General features: G+C 41.0%; 1 protein-coding gene across 3 annotated transcripts in view; it reads right to left on the reverse strand.

Annotated features, from left to right (window-relative positions):
• The window catches only part of nectin1b (nectin cell adhesion molecule 1b), a 138,903-nt gene that overhangs the window by 95,206 nt on the left and 29,313 nt on the right, over positions 1-14,384 (reverse strand). The window contains exon 1 of one of the 3 annotated variants that reach the window (XM_070829842.1): positions 869-893. The exons of the other annotated variants lie outside the window; for them this stretch is intronic. The gene's annotated coding sequence lies outside the window, so the exon portion shown is untranslated. Of the gene's footprint in view, positions 1-868; positions 894-14,384 lie in introns of those variants that run through there. 3 annotated transcript variants of the gene reach the window in all.

The raw sequence follows: 14,384 nt of genomic DNA on the forward strand, positions 1-14,384 counted from the left end.
ATGTAACATCTGCTGTGTTGTAAATGTTAATGATTATCGGGAATATTTATTATGTTAGGCAACTTCCCAATCTGGGATTGCTCCATTGCTGTTCCCAATGGCCATATGTTTGGTGGAGAGAGAAGTGTAATGACCGTGTGTCGTTGCACAGTAGTCCTGTGCTTTCCACAGGGGTTATAAAATTACAACTTTCAGGTTGGCAGTGCGTAGCATCGGCCAGTCAACCATACACACCAATGCTAACCTAATGTATCTGCATCCATCGTTTCTGAGGCAACACGAGCACAAGCCCACACACACATGCCCCTCGAGCAGCTTTAAGGCGTTTCAAATGTCAAGAGGATGCATCAGATCGCCTGCAACTGAGCTTCTCATCTTATTTCAGCGGGGTAATGATTCATCCCTGAATGAAACACTGGAAAACATTGCCACTCCATTTTGTTATCATATGATTTCAAAGAACCAAACATAAATGACACAGTGGAGTATATTATGCCCTTTTGGGGGGCTCTTACTATCGTCTTTGGATTTAATATATACAGTGGGTAACACTGCCTGTGGATTTCCTGTAATTAATGCTTTTTTGTTCTGGTCTAATAGGAAATATGCTAGAAGTAATCTGGGATTTTAGCTGTCTTTGACCGAGGCAATGACAAATAAAGCTGGGCCAAAAATAAGGCTTTTGCCCTAGAGAGAGAGAGAGAGAGCGAGAGAGAGAGAGCGAGAGAGAGAGAGAATAGCATGAATCAAGTGTAAACACAGTATCAGAGAGCTCTGACCCTCTTCCCTCCCCCTGCAGCTTAGCTAAACAAGGCCACCACAGTTTCGGTTCTACGAGACAAAATAAACAGCACTGACGTTACCTGACCAAATGGTGTGATGACATCACCCACTGATACCAGATAGCAAGCAACTGTCAGTAAACAAAGGGCCAGTTACAGGTAAAGGGGAGGGACAGTCTCCGCATCGAGTGAATGAATAACTTTAAGCTTTATAGTTGTGCTTGCTTGATTAAAACTGAGGGGGAGAAAATAAGCAACACATCCATGTATTGCAAATGCGGTATCAGAAATGAAATGTTGTGGTCTGAGTGCAAAAGCAGCTAGATAATAATATGCTTTATCAGGCAGACCTCAAGCCAAGACACTAGGGAGCACTTCCACAGGCTGGACAATCAGTCAACAAAGCATCTCATCCCCAGAATGGGCTCAGTGTACGCATTGATGTGCACTGTTTATTTTTCAACAGTGCAAACGTTTCCCTGGGCTTTCCAAACGGGGGAAGCTGTTGGATGTTTTAATAGGAAAGAGATGATCAATAAATAAAAAGGGGACCACAGGCGCGCTGCAAAGTGATGCATTATGATCTCAGACAGGCCGACCTCGCAGGTTGCAGGTATAGGCTCTGAGCACTGAGTTAAGGGGTGGGGTTACATAAATGTGATGTAGGGGATTTTGGGGAGTTACGGGGGAGGGTAAGTAGTGAGAGTGACATGCAGTGGGTCAGACGTGGTGAGCAGATTACAGCACTCAGGATATTAAAGTGGAGGAGAGACGATGCTGCAGGCAACACACCTCCTGTGGAAATCTCTGTATTAGCACAGGGTGACACAGAGGCTATGTCCACATTTCTTTTGACACAGTCGACAGAACGGCCCAATAACATAACTGCTGCAGGAGCATGATTCTCCTCATGCCTTTAACTTGTGATGGAAACGTCAGAGAGGTCCAGACTGACATGCGTTTTAATGGAATAGTACAAGGATAATTAATTTAAATCTACATTAATGTGACACTTGACTAGGGCTCCCTTGAGCTCACCTGACACGTCACCTAAATAGAACACAAAGCATGTGTAGTAATTGTAGATATACTAGTAAACCTTTGTCTTCAGTACTGGTTGCAGTGCTGCTAAAACCATGAATTGTTTAATACATGTATGAAGGAAAAATGCCAAACATTTGCTGGTTCACCACTACAGTGATGGACATTTTTCACTTTTTTCTGACTTTCTTAAGATTAAAAAAAATCATCTGCAAAAATAGCTGACAGAATAATTGGTGACAGAAATTCTCTTTGCTTGCATGAATCTGTATGAATGCTCTGTTTTACAGAATGTGAACCATAAACATCTTCGCTGACTATCCGTTGGACAATGAAGCGCACAGGATTATCTATAAGAATGGTTTTGGAGTGGGACGTATAGGATGGGGGTGACTCAGTCTGAGCCAGCACCACAGCAGTACCCTACACCTCTGTTAAGCACTCAGCAAATACAGCATGAAACACATATAAAGTCCTGCCAAAAAGTGCACAGAAAGAGTCTGGCCCTGGACAACCATGCATGACAAATCCTTCTCTCACACCATCTGTTCCATTGTCCGCAAGTAAAGATAAGTCTTGCATAGAGTGCAAACACTGAATACTTCCATGTGATAATAGCGAGCACTTGTGGTGGATACATTATAAAACATTAAGATTTCAAAAATCAAACAACTGTTCAGCTGAAATTGGATGATCAATTATTTCCTGTACACAAGGAAGGAAAAGGACTTGTAATGTGGAGAGCTTCTGTACGCTCGGTGAAAAAGCACGCACAGATGGGTGTAAATCCATACACACCATGCAGAGTGACCTTTAGAAATACTCAGCGCGAGCGTAGAATATCGTTTTTGGCATCTGACCTGTGTCGACCTTTACTGGTGGACTTTTTTTCTGCCTTTTTTTTGACAAAGGCCTGTTGATATCTTACAGGCATGCAGGAGGGAGGAAGCCTCTGGGGGGTAAAATAGGTCCAGTATAAGCAAAGTGAGAAGCACTGTTGCATGACCAGTGGCTTATTATACCAAGAAAATAGAGTGTACGATCAATATTTGATTAGAGTCACTTATGATTTTTTCAGACATTTCCACTCTGCATTATATTGGAACGGCCTCCAAAGACTTCTTGAAAGAAATTAATGCTGTGCACATCATACATTTTTAAAGATGGGTGGAAAAAATAGCAGATCTGACTGTCATCAAAGTGCATCTCTAATTGTGGTTGGGACATAAGCAGGGCAGCGGGGGCAATGTGCACAAAGCTCCTCTTGTTGGTGTGATGCACCGTGCTATTTTTCTCCAGCATTGCTGGCGCAGGCCATTTATATAGCAGACCCATTAACATATAGGAGAGGGAATTCACACTCCAGCTGGAGTGGGCAGTGGGCTGAAGCCCCAGTCTGCTATCAATTAACAAGCACACTTAGTATGTGTCTGAGTCATGACCACCACGGGACTCAGACAAATGCTGTGCATTTGCTTAAAACAAGTGTTGTCACAATAGCAAATCTTTAGCTGCTTACCAGCCCACGTATCACAGCTTATAGTATACACCAACATAGCATGCAAACTAAAAGCAATAAAATCAACTCACCAGTAGCATCGACCTAATACTATAACGAACCAGTCATCTCTGTGCACGTGACAAGGAATTAAGTACAAATAAACATGATTATGAATTTTGCCCTGCAGACACATCATTTTGGCATGGATTAGTATCCTGCTTTCATCACTGGAGGAATGAATGTGCACAGTTACTTAAGCTGATAGAGTTAGATATGCTGCACTTACATTATCCTTGAACATGTTATCTTATCTTGTTATTTCTTTTTTTACACTGGTAATGCATGTACATTTTTAATAGGCATTCCTTGCTGCAGTTAAAGCCATTTGCTGCACAGTCACCATAAAATGTGTTTTTTGTTCACGATCATTTTTTCAATTTCTCTATAACCTTGACTCGAAGAAATCACAGAAGTTCCAGTAGAAGCGTCAACAGCGAAAAAGACATGTAAACAAATCGACAAGATTGATGCTAACATGTGGCACAGATGACTACATGGGAACATGCAGTGTTCCAGCATAAATGTTGGATTCTGGTTTTTGCCAAATTCTCCTTTTTCATGTGTGTTTTGATCATAAACCTTTATGAAATCCAGCGGTTCTCGGCAGAACTCCGAAACCAGGGCTGAACCATTTCCTAAACCACGACCACAGCCCATCTTTCCAAGGCGAGTGGGGCTCCATGTTCCACATACATATAACCGTTGGAATGCTTACCACATCTCAGGACCGTGTTCATATTCTGCTGCATGTGCTTTCCAGCTGTGATCCAGTATTGTCTTTCCCACCGGCCTCCTAGCTTCATCATATACAGTCCTTTCGCACAGCCCAGTATGTTTCCATACAGCGTCTCTCAGTAGAACAACCTCTCCACTATGTAGACTATAATATAACATCTCAGATCTCTTCTCTTTACTGACTGTTGTATGCCTACTTGTCAGCGGGGACAGATTAAACAATAGCAGTATATTCACATACTTAATAATAACATCAGGAGAAGCCATTTTTTGGATAGTTATTTACCTTTCATGCTTAATATTGTGGCATTATTTTTGTTGGAAACTTTAAAAAGCTTTAAAAAAAACACATGAAATAGCAACACTTAAATGTCTGCACAGCTTGCAACTGGCCTTTCAAGAGAAAGGCAACTGGCATGGAGACATAAGTAGGGAGCCACAAAGCCACAGCAAGGGGAAAGGAACAGCCTGAGAGCTGAGTCGGGTGGTATGAGTTACTCCAGTCTCCACTGGTCGTTAGATGTCTAACAATGTGTATTGACACAGAGACCCAGGACACAAAAACCATTTGCTGCATTCTCAGAGATGTACAAGGCTAGAAAAACAGGACACGCTCTCCTACAATGTGACTGGAAACCGAAGGAATGAGAGCGGTAATCAATCATAGGAATCAAAAATCTCAAAATGACACTGGGTCTCTCTCAGTCTTATCTGGAAACACTACAGTGGGTGGGCTGTGGGCATTAAAAAAAGTCAGGAAATGAACTCATAGCTTTTTTTTTTTGGTAAGTGTGGCTGCTGCTGTTGAAAAGCGAGAAGTGAGAATTGAACACATTCAGCCTCAGAGAGTATTGAATAAAACTCAAACCAGATCACAAGCAGTGCCATCAACAATCACTTGCTACAAATCCTAACATTTAAGTTTTAAAATGAATACTAAGTAGCATCCGGATAAAATGAACAATGGTGAAGAGAGCTTCCAGTGACTGGAGATAATTGTGCGGTTCACTGCAATTTCGTGTGGCCGAACAGTGACTGTGTGACTGCTCCACTGACAGCTCGTGCTATTAACTGCAATCAAACCAGCACAGTAATTACCCTGCGTGTTAAAAGATATTCTGTAGTTAAACTTCACAGCATGCCAATTCGGACTCCAAATGCAGGAGGATGCACAGTGAAATGAGCCTGTAAGAGTGGAACGGGTTCAGGCTCGCAGGCTTTGATGAAACAAAGAAAAAAAAGTATAGCTGACAAATCCTCATAGTGTATTACTATTGATCAGAAGCCAGAAAAGTGAAGCAGGCATTCACAGGGAGATTCAACAACTCAATTAGGCTGTATTGAAATCCCTGTCACTCACTCAGCCTGTGAAGAAATATACCATTTTTGGAAAGAAAGGGGCGAAAAAAGGCTGATTAGAATGCTCGGCTTGAGAACAGGCGAGGGAACAATCTCCCATGAAGCCAGCATCTCTCAAAGTGATGGTGTAGAAGTCAGCCCAAGCTTTTTGTAGCCTCAAACAAACTTTATCCCAGGTGAGATCATTCACGTGAACACCTACGCCTTGACATTAATAGCCTTTGAAATCTGCTGACGGGGTTTAGACTACCGCTGTAGCTGGACTCAAAACACACCGGGGCCTGTCCAGTGGGAGCCCGGGCAAAATAGCAGTACATGCCATGTACAGGTTTTTTCCTTAGGGCTGCAGGAGCATTATTTGGAGCTCTTACCCTCATGTTGCCCTCCCTTACCGTGTCTATACTGTGGGCTGCTCATTGTTTGACAGGATTGACAAGCTCCCTGGCAGAGCTGATTAAAAGCTTTAAGGTCAGAGAAGTGGGACAGATATCGAGCGAACACCTGTCTCCTTGCTGTGAGCCAGTCCCCTACTGGGTGTGTCTTCCATTGGCGCAGGATCAATGGCTCCATTAAGACTCAACGTGGACCCTTTTTTTTTTTTTTCCTTTTCTCCTGACAGTGCTACTTTGGCTTGCAAACAACCTCTCACCTGGGTCTTCCCCTTTTTACTTCCCTCTGCTGGTCTTGCAGTCATATCGAAAGGGGGAAGTGTTGTTCTAAGTAGCAAATCATCATATTTTTGTACAACTGAGGCTAGCCTTAGCTTTAGCTAAAAAAAAGCACGTCCAGAATAAAATATGGAGCGACAAGCACACTGCAATGTATTTATCTTTTTTTTTACAGCTTCACACTTAGTTTCATCGTGGATCATGTAGTGGTATTATTTGTATCATTATTATTATTATCATCATTATTATTACTTTTGTGTTTGAAGTTTATTCTTATTCTTTTGGAGCTGTGTGTAACAAAAAGCAATTTCCCCCTGGGGATTATTAAAAGAATTCTGATTCTGATTTCCACATCGTGGTAAAAATAACTTTGAAAGCCCAGCTGCCCACTGAAGATGTGCCAAGGGATTATAGATCATTAAAGAGATGTTTGAAGTTCACTTGAAGCCTCTCCAAATAAGTTACCAGAATCAGAGAGTTTACAGTGTCTTGGTCACACGTTTTCTCTTTTGCTGTAGCCAGTTTTCTTTTAAAAAGAGGGTCTCACAAACTGCAACGGCTGGTCACGCTCTCTGGAATCATAATCCAGAAATGGACATTTCAATTTACTTCAGCCCGAGTTTGGATGATAGTGAATTAAGATACCTGCCACTGTGGATACCTTACTGATTTCATCCCTTCTGGTAGGCTTTCCACTCACAGCTTCACAGAAGAGAAAATGTTCTTCTTTTGACATTGTATCTCACAATAATCTATAAAATGAAACCTAATACCATAGCTTTAGCCATGGGATAAGACTTCAAGGGATGGGTGACTTTCGCCAAAAGGTATCTCAAACCGTGTCCCACACACTACTCATCGCTACTTTCATCTCCAGAGTACTTCCATTTTCACAGGTGTCTGGATCCCTCCCCCACACAGTCACCTAACTGGTCTTTCTTGATGTGATTCAGTGGCTGAACACAGAGGCGCATTGTGCTGCAGTTTTATCACATTAATATGGTGTGTAATCTTGTTTCTATTTGCTGTGAGAAAATAAAGTAGCTGAATAAACTCACTTACATAAAGAGATTGTTTTGAGGCACTGTCAAATACTGTCTGTGGCTGACCTGCTGATTTTTACATTTCTCATTTGGTCCCACTGCATGGAATCATCACTCTTACAACTGTATGTCACGATCTCATATTTACGTTTCACTAATGAGAGCAAAGATTAACAAGAAACTACGCAGTTACAGTATAATATTAACCTGGGAAACCACACAAGTGCCTTAACACTTTGCGTTTCCACACTTATACTATCTGATGAGGTGAGAGGAGAGAGTTCGCACTTCGCCAGCAGTGTTTTCAGGTCGGTGTGAAAGTGGGTTTGCAGGAGGAAAGGGTGAAGGTGTTGCTGGAGTGCTAGATCACATCTCCATTTGCAGCTGCTCTTTGGCCATTTCATTTATGTGAGCTGGTTTGCCTACAAGGTCATGAGGGCATGTAGTGCAATGTCCCAAAGCTACACTGGGAAGCAAAGCATTGAAAAACATTTAAATGTGGAATTTGTGGGAAACGTGTTACAGACATTACACGACACGTTTGGCTTGTGTTCTGTAATGTGTAGTAAAAAAAAAAGGCAAAATTAATCTTTATTATTTACTGAATTAAATCCTACTTTTGTCGATTATTGCAGGTGTTTTAAAGATAAACATTTTTGTATTACTCAAAGCAAGGTATCATATTTATACGTCAAAAATGGCGATATTTTGAGTGATGCCTGAAGAAGAAAAAAACAATAATTACAATAAAACACTACAGTTGTAAAAACAGTGTAGTGTGAACTGACCAGCAGTGTTTTTAACTACTAAAACCAGGTAGTAATACATCTTATCGTCACCATTCAATGTAATTATGGACCACAAGTGAGAAATAGATCAATGAGACGCAGATAGTTTCTCATTAGTAAAGGATCACTCCATTGTCCTGCAGGTATTTTCACATACACCTGGGAATGGCTTACTGCCACCAGGATTACAAATGACAGTGTTTTAGCCATAGTGCATTAGATAGTGCACATATCGGTTACCTACAAATGATAGCAGCTTGGGTGAAATTTTCTCATCTTCTCTGTGCCCTTCACAGATTGCAAGAGTAACCTGTGCTCCCACACTCACTCACCTGCAATCCCTGCCTTGCAGAGCTGGTAGAAAATATTTGAGCAGAAATGAGCCAAGCGCCAGTGTCTTGACAATTGGCAGAACTACATTTGTGCATTCAAAGTTGGAGATGCTCGTACCCCAGTGCTCACGTAAGTGTTGCGAATGGATGCTGGAATACAGCCCGACATATGGGCTAATGCAGGCCAGAGTGAAATAAAGGGCAGTGAGCTGTGACAGGTGTATTCCTTGTGGGCATAATCTTGTGTTTAATCTTGTTTAAAGTTATTTATAATTTCAGAGTCCGTCAGGCATATCAATGTGGTAATTATGGTTCACATTCATTACAGAATGATGGATATGTTTAGGATAAGAAATGAAAACAGGACTAATAATCCCATTTATCATTTCATGTTCGGGTAGACTTGAGTTATTTGTGACAGTTATGAAAATTCAACTAAAACATTTGACAGGACTGTATCTTTACTCATCCAAGGAGAACTACAATTTTTCCACAAAGGATTGCAATAACAAAAAAAAATCCCTTTACTGCCTCAAATTAATACATACTAACCTGTCACACACTGTCATTGTCTTGGAAAAAAACCAAGAAATCAATGGCTGACGAAGGCCAGTGGTGGGCTGAAGGATTTCAACAGGGACCGGGCTCTTGAAGCTGCTTTTATCTGTTCCAGCTTGGCTGCAATGTATGCTCACATGCTGTACAGTGACATAGCTGACCCTTCATACATAATAGATGTGTTGGTGTCCACAAAGCTGCAGATGTTAGAGGCTGAGGCTTGGTGCTGACATTTTTTTCCCAATATTTTATCAGGCTTGAATGTTTTCTACCAATCAGCAGCCTCTTCAGTGACACTGTTTATGATGCTAATGCTGACGCCGGCTATGACACCATATTGTATTGACTAACATTTGAAACGTGAGCAAGTTGTATCTCACAGGTCTGAATTATCTCTTGCTTATAATGTGGATTTTTTATATACTTGTAACATTATACTTGTGAGCCACTGTGAGTCCTCGGAACAAGAGTTGCTTATTAATATATTTCAGCACATTATTCCTAATGAAAGTGGATTAACCAACAAACTAGCATTAATAGCAGATACATTTAAATTTAAATGCATATTTTTTATTCCAGCAATGATCAAAGACTTTAGTTTCCTGGGAGGTGGGAAAGTCGATGGTGTGCAGCAATTAACAGTGTATTGTATTCCTATTCCCCAAACAGTTGCTTATTTAGCAATTATCATGCTCACCATAATTTTTACTGTAGTTTTGAAATGTAATTTTCTTTATGAATACAAATGCATGCCCATTTTTTTTTAATCCTGCCGTTGTGGAGAGAGAAAAAACATGAATTAAAAACAATGTTTATTATATTCCCATTTTCTAGCTACGAGCAGATCTTGCTTGGCTGCACTAAAATGAAACTTGTTGTGACCTAGTTAGAAGAATACCACATGACAATGCCGTGCCCTCTTCCTATCCGTGGGACTAGCCAAGCAGAAACGGCCATATCAAGCACGATATTTTGCACAGGGATCCTTATCGACTGTTTGTTAGCAGAACATGGGGGCAGCCAGGTCCGTGTCCTACTCCTTGGCTGATTAGGTGGGTGAAGGACAGACCCTGGCTGCTCCGGCTCTGCGTTGCAGGAGGCTGAGGCAGCCTTGCTTTGTTAATGTGCTGCCACTCCCCTGCAGGGTGAGCAGGCCTGGACAGGCTGAGGTGACGCTCCCCTCTTTCCCACTGCTCAGCCAGCTTGACTTTGCTTGGCTGATGAACTGTGACGGGACACAACTCCAAGGTTGTTTGTGCTGCTTTTTCACCAGGAAAGCCAGTCAGAACAGGAGTGTGATACATTGTTAAACTCTGCTGATGGCTCTCAACCTTCATATCAGCTGGCTCGGCTGCACCCGTGACACACTCTAGTGAACACCTGAAGGATCCCCACTGTCAGGATGTAAGAGTCATAGGCTGTACAGCCAGCTGCTTATGTTTCAATACAGGTCGAAGAGCATAAACAACGTCACAAACCTGCCTAGACATGATTTACCTTGTACAGTTTAAAATGAGTCAGTCTTGTGATTGCAGACAACGGGGTACTCAAACTCCGGAGAACTTACTCCACAACCTATAGAGGGAAATCGTGTCCATGTGTGTGTGAGTGAGGAGATTGCAATTCTTTTAAAATTATTATTCAGATCACTTCTATAGGCCATTTCCATCACAGCTAGAGAGCCTATCACCGCCATTTATAGGTCTCAAAGCACGCTGTAGAGCTTTCCGCTTTCCGTTTTGAGATAATTCTCCCCTCACAACTGAGAGGCATTACAAAGGGCCCTGTGTGCTGGGAAGGTTGTTATTTCGTACTGCTCTTTCAACTCTCAGCAAACCAGGAACATACAGTGCCTCATGTCACTTTACTTCAAGATCTCGTTCCTGTTTGCTGAAATAGAATCCAACAGCATCATAAATGCTCATTTTGCCAGGGTCATGGAGGAGCTGCTACAAAAGCAATCAGAGAGGCCACTGTATATTTTTAGCAGGAGCTTGACAAAATCCCATTGTGGGAGAAGCTGCCAAAACCCATGCACGCCTATTATACAAAGAACCCTCTTAAAATGGTATGATGAATTCCCACAAGATGGATTTTTGTTCATGTTAAGGCATGGAGAACATATTTCTGTCTGCGATGTTTGAGAGCTGCCTGTTGAAAAATGTTGCACCAAGTAGTTACAGTACAACTTTGTTCACACCCACAGTGTTATTACCAACACAACAGGTATACAGCACAAAGCCAAGCACCGGGACATTGTCAAAGCAGCGTCTGTTCCCAAGCTGATGATGTCTATGGAGACTTTGTCAGAGCTAGGTTGTTTGGATTCACATATTCAAGTTCAGCATACAATTACAGTTAATCCAAATGATTTTAGGAGGCAGCCGTTCGTGTTGGAGGAACAAAAAAGGAAAGGTGAATACCTAACATTATCATGTCTTCACTTCAAAACAAAGGAAATTACAAATTCCTCCATCATGATAGGTTGTTAAATTCAAAGTAGGCAGACAGAAAGTCACCAAGCAAAGCGATTATGTTGCAATCTACCATTTTACTGCGTAATTGTTCCTCGAGCTTAGTCCTTCATCCCTCAGAGTTACTGTTAACCCCTCTCCAAATACTCCATGACAGGTCTCTACTGGCCTCCTACATCCACCTAACAAGGGTCGGATTTCCTTTTAAGTTTTCCAAGTTAAGTTTTTTGTTTGTTTGTTATTTGTTAACAGCTAATTTAGCAGACTCAGCATGTATGGCTGTCAGGGGATTACTAGTCTACATGTGCACTGTTTGTTGGTTTCACAGCACAAACCAATTACAGAATGAGGCACCATGAGAGAATTAAAAGTTTGATTAGCCTTAGGGTGGACGGCAGCATAATTGGATTGGATAACAGTGAGATGGCTGCTATCTGTGTACAAAAAAGTAGCCTTTGCCTTTGTGTGATAATGGTAAGGAGGTTGTAAATTAAAGTAATCGTCTGTGAAATGTTGAAATAAATACATTTAAATTTAATACATAATAACTTTTGAAGTCTGCTAGTTTCTTACTTGGCATGGTATGGCCAGGAATTTGAAGGTAGCTACAGTTAGCCAAGTTTGCATAGATACTGCTGTGTATCTGATCTAACTGATTCAGTTTGCTGATGTTATGACTCTAACTGCTACTTCATTTTACCTTTTACGACTATTCTTTAATTGTCACTTGTGGCTATAATGTCCATTATTCAGCAAAAGCCACACTGTCACATTATAACACTGGGTGTTGTGTGGCACCTTCCTGTTTAGAAATCTTAACCCTTTCATGCATAAATGTCACTACAGTCTACAGCTATTCAAAAGCTGTTTTCTTGTATTTGCATGAGTTTTGATGGCATAGTTGCACATCAGCCACTACAGTGGAAGCTATTACATCATCTCATACACTGCTACCCAGTGGGAAGCCATTGCAAGTAAAAAAAAAAAAAAAAAAAAAGAGTGAAACCAAGATGGTCGACAGAAAAATATGGTGACATCAAGTAACATCTAAGTTTTTCCAAGTATTGATTTTATATTGGGAGGAAATTATGATTAATCACATGTCCACTGAATTGTACATCATGCATCAGTAGCTATATTTCAACTACTGGACATGTAAGTATATCTTTATAAAATATGGGTTGAAAAAGTCTGTTCAAACCTTGTTTTTCATGCCTAAAGATGAATAAAAACACTGACTGAGGTTAACATAATTCATGCACGAAAGGGTTAAAGTACAAAAGAGTCAAGTGTTTCACAAGACCAAGACTGGCACAAACAGTTTGTAATAAATGTATGTGCACACACGTGTGACTGAACTGTACACTGAAAACATCTCACTATCCATGCAGCTTTGCCTCGTGAATCTTTGCTGCTGTGAGTTGTGTTCCGCTTGTGGCTGGAAAACATAAAATTGTCTTTTTTCTTCTTTTTTTTTTTTCCTGATTGTTGCATTGTGTTTACGTGACTAGCCTATCAACACCCAGACTGATCCCAGACAACAGGATGTCCTTTAAGAATGTGCAATAGCTTTGGCTTGTAGTTTGTAGCATTCTGCACGAGTGCATAAATAAAGGAAATGAGCAGCTGGCATTAGAAAGTGGAGCACCACCTACTGAATGTGGAACTGCATCAATACAAAATACAAGGAAAATTAAAACTACTTTCAGCAAGAACACACATGGAAATTGTGATATGTTCAAGAATTTAAGCACATGAAAAGAAAGCAAATGAAATTGAAACATTTATTTTGAAAAGGCACCTTCGCTATTTCTGCAATCCACTGGATCTTATTTTTCCAAATGCCAGATGGACAAATTAACTCGCAGGAATATAATTTCTAACTCATAAAGTAATATGAAAAGCTTTCCATATTAAATGCTCTACGGATGATAACAATGCCAAAATGATTATGGCATTTTAATCAGCTGGGTCTTGGTCTGTCCCTAAGTGCTGGGAATCCTGAGTTGGTGAGCCAAATCTGAAGAGCTATTGAGTCTGAAAACCCAGGCACTGTAACAAGTGAAGTGTGGGACATGCAGTGCAGCAATGAGCTCAGTTTAGCTCAATGCATGTCACTATACTGTAAGTAATAACAATCCTAAAACTGTGTCATGCATTATATAAAGCTGCAGTTTCTGGCATTCACCCCCATCTGAGGCAACAATTTGACACAGACTGAGCCGACATTTCTATTTTAGCCAAGCTGACTGCTGAAGTAATCGGACATGTTGCTGTTGAGCACTTCCTTGACACTTAAACTTTTGCCCGTATTTCCTCGTTATCATAGCAGCATGTCACACACTGAGGACTTATCATTTCCATTCCTTCTTGGTAAAAATGTTGGAATTCTCCTTTTTAAGATCTCACAGAGATGCCCTTGGATCAGCCGCAATTGAAAATTACACCACGTTAATCAAGACTTTTCTAGACTAGAGAATGCTCCGATTCGAGAAATAATCAGTGCTGCTGCAGATTCGCTGCACTTAATTGGGAAATTAGTCAAATATTTTGCATGCAGTTCATGATTCAGTTAAAGTCATGTAGATTCAAACACCTAGAGACAGGATTAAAGTTGGGAAAAATAAGGTGCTACTCTCTTTAGAATCCATTGACCTTAAATGACCTGCTTCTAAAACTTGAGCTGCTAATGAATAAAAACAATGGTGGGGATACATTTAAATTTCATCTGGTCTAAATATTCAATAAGTTCAACACGGTCAGAGCATGAATAAGCTAGCAGTTCAACATTATTGCCTGGTAAGGTGTGTGTGTGTGTGTGTGTCCTTGACTGACCTTGCTGAGGCTATCACCCTGAGATTTGGCACTGACATGTTTACACTGACTATATGGCCTGCTCGGTATGATTCACAGAGTCGTGTAGCAGATCCTCCAAGGGGCCAGTGACAGGAAAACCAGTGAGCACAGAAACAGAAAAATATAGACAACCAGAGGCCATCTCCAGTAAAACCCCCTCCTGTTTCCTTTCCAATAACTGACTGAA

Source organism: Pempheris klunzingeri, chromosome 4, assembly GCF_042242105.1.
Source record: "Pempheris klunzingeri isolate RE-2024b chromosome 4, fPemKlu1.hap1, whole genome shotgun sequence".
In the NCBI taxonomy this organism is placed as follows: Eukaryota; Metazoa; Chordata; class Actinopteri; order Acropomatiformes; family Pempheridae; genus Pempheris; species Pempheris klunzingeri.